The following is a 3,033-nucleotide window of genomic DNA, read 5'->3' on the forward strand; positions in this document are numbered from 1 at the left end:
CTCTGCCCTTTAATTACAGCGTCAGACTTATACTCAATGTAACTATAGATACGGATGAGCTTAAATACCATCTTGTTATTTTGCTGTATCCGTCCTTTGTTTCTTTTCCTGCTTTATTTTGGATTTAATGAATATCTTTCTAATCATCCCATTTTATCTCCTTTATTGGCTTATTTACTTCAGTTTCTCCAATTTCCCCTCACGTGCCCTTTCCAGGATACACTCAGGGCAGCGTGCTGCGTCTGGAGGGCGCACCTTCTGAACAGACGAATGCGGGCCCAGCCGGCTGCTTCAGGGCTCACAGTACACACCACAGGCTGCCTTCTGGGGCGTCACACCACTTCACACACAGGACCTTAAAACATCAGACTCCCATCGACGGTCTTTGCACTACTTTCATGAATTTTATTTCCACATATGTCAAAACCCCCCAAATACATTATTATTTTAGCTTTCAATAGTTACTTGTCTTTTAAACATCTGGATACGTTTTATTGGTAAAACATATGTAAAATTTACCACTTTAACCAATTTTAAGTGCACAGTTCGGCGGCACTAAGCACATTCACTGTCATGCAACCATCCCCACCCTCTGTCTCCAGAACTTTCTCATCGTCCCAATCAGAACCTCTGTCCCCATTAAACACTAAGTCCCCCTCTCCCCCCGCTCCAGCCCCCGCACCACCATCTACAATACTTCCTGTCTCTGGACCTGACTTCTCCAGGGACCTCGGATGCGTAGGTCACACAGGATTTGTCCCTTTGTGTCTGCCTTATTTCACTAGGCGTGATGTCCTCAAGGTCCATGTGTGCCGTAGCCGGTGTCAGGGTGTCCATCCTCTTTAGGGCTGGGTGACGTCCCAGCGTGTGCATAACTCCACATCAGCTCATCCACTCATCTGCCACGGGCACTTGGGTTGTTGCCACTTTTAGACCATGTGGATAATACTCTATGAACACTGGTGCAAAAATAACCTTACGTCCCTGCTTTGTGTACACCCAGAAGGGAGATCGCTGGGACGCGATCTGCTTAATTTTCTGCGGACCCCCATATTGTTCCCATGGTGGCAGCATTCACACCCCACCGGCAGGGCTCCAACACCAGCTTTCTTTTGTCTGTCTGCTTTGGTAGCAGCCACCTAGTGGATGTGAGGTGCTGCCGCGCTGTGGTTCAGTTTGCATCCCCCTGACCGATGAGTGACCTTGAGCATCTTTTCATGTGTCTGTTGGCCATGTGTATGTCCTCTTTGGAGAAATGTCTGTTTAGGTCCTCTGCCCATTTTTAAAATTGTTTTGTTGTTGATTTTTAGAAGTTCTCTACACAGTAAATGTCCTTGAAAAAGATTTTAAATACAAGAAAAACGTCTGTTCTGCTCACTCACGTACTGACCAGTCAGACGCTCTCTACACCTCTGCAGGGTCCTTTTCCCTGGATCGTTTCTCCTTCTGCCTGCAAATCTTTTGATATTTCTTGAAATTCTTTCAGCTTCTGCATGTCTGAAAAACTCTTTACTTCACCTGCATTTTTGAAAGGTATTTTCACTGGGTATAGAATTCTAAGTTGATAGATTTTTTTGCTTTCAAAACTAAATTTAAAGGTGTTCCACTGTTGGCTTGCATAGTTTCTGAAGAGAAGTCTGTTGCCATAGTTACCTTTGTTCCTTGATATGCCAAGTTGTCTTTTCTCTGGCTGCTTTTAAGAGTTTTCTTTCATCACAGTGGTTTTGAGGAATTCATCAGGCTGTGCTTTCATGTAATTTTCTCCACGTTTCTTTCATTTAGGGTTGCTTGAACTTCTAGACCTGTGGGTTTACATCAAATTTGGAAATTTCTCAGCATTCTTTTCCTCCAAAGTTTCCCCTGCCCTTGGGCCGCCACCCACAGGCACGTCAGGTGGCTTGAGGGTCTCACAGTTCAGTGCACTGGAGCTCCACTCACTTGTTCCCAGTATTTTCTGTTTCAGTTTGGGCAGTTTCCATTGCCATATCTTCAAGTTCACTAACATTTTCTTCGCACTCTTATCTGCCTTTAATCTCATCCAGTCTATTTCCTTTTCCAGCTCTTTTTTTTTTTTTTAAGCTGAGCCACCCTGCTGTTGGCAGCTCAGCGGCTGCTCAGCTCAGGCCAGGACCGTTTCCATCTCTGACACAGTATTTTCATCTCTGTAATTGTGTGGGTCATTTTATGTCCTTCATGTCTTCCCTTAACATGCTCTTCTCCTCTGCCTTTCTGAGCATGTGGAATGTACTTACCACAGCACTTCTGATGTTTTCGTCTAATCTGCCACCTGTGCCATTTCTGGGTCTGATTTTCCTTCTCCCTGTGCATTGTATTTCCCTGCTTCTTTACATGTCTGGTGATTTTTCTTATCGGACAGTAAACATTGTAAATTTTATCTTACTGGATTAAAAGTTTTATTTTTGAGCTTTGCTCTGGGATGATATTACATTACTTGAAACAGTTTGGTCTTTTTGAGACTCAATTTTAAATCCTGTTAGGAAGGCACAGAGCCATCTTTCGGGGGAAGTGGGCGTCACGACTGAGGCATGCCCGTGAGTGCCGAGGCCTCTCCACTTGGGTTGTGGGGTGGCTTGTGCCCGGTTCCCTCCCAGTGGCCCCAGCTCCAGGCGGTCTCTGCATACACGTGAGCCTTCAGGGGCTCCTTCTTCCGGTGCGGCCTCCACTCCAGCGTCCGACGGTGCAAACTCCAGCCGCCTTGGCCACATCTTCTCAGCTCAGTGAGGCCCCTGAGCCCACGCACCCCCAACGCTGCAGTCCGAGAGCTCTCCTCTCTCAGCCACACCCTGGGGCAACCCAAGGTGCATCTCATGTGCTCTCGTCTGTCAGGGTCAGTGTCCTGCAGTTTGCTGTCCAATGTCTGGATATTTTGTATTTTTTAAAAAGCTGTTTACGGGCAGAGAACAAATCCAGCCCCTGGCACTCCACCATTGCTGGAAGCCCAACAAATATTTGTCCTAAACAAATGTAGCAGGTGCTGTTCTGGTGAAGTCTCAATGCTCACGGAACTTACCT

General features: G+C 46.3%; 1 protein-coding gene across 1 annotated transcript in view; it reads right to left on the bottom strand.

Annotated features, from left to right (window-relative positions):
• Positions 1 to 384: 384 nt before the first annotated feature.
• Positions 385 to 3,033, bottom strand: part of SIVA1 (SIVA1 apoptosis inducing factor) — a 9,491-nt gene continuing 6,842 nt past the window's right edge. Inside the window, exon 5 of the transcript XR_002123630.1 lies at positions 385 to 3,031. The gene's annotated coding sequence lies outside the window, so the exon portion shown is untranslated. The remainder of the gene's footprint in view (positions 3,032 to 3,033) is intronic.

This window comes from Hipposideros armiger, unplaced genomic scaffold, assembly GCF_001890085.2.
Source record: "Hipposideros armiger isolate ML-2016 unplaced genomic scaffold, ASM189008v1 scaffold_43, whole genome shotgun sequence".
NCBI lineage: Eukaryota > Metazoa > Chordata > Mammalia > Chiroptera > Hipposideridae > Hipposideros > Hipposideros armiger.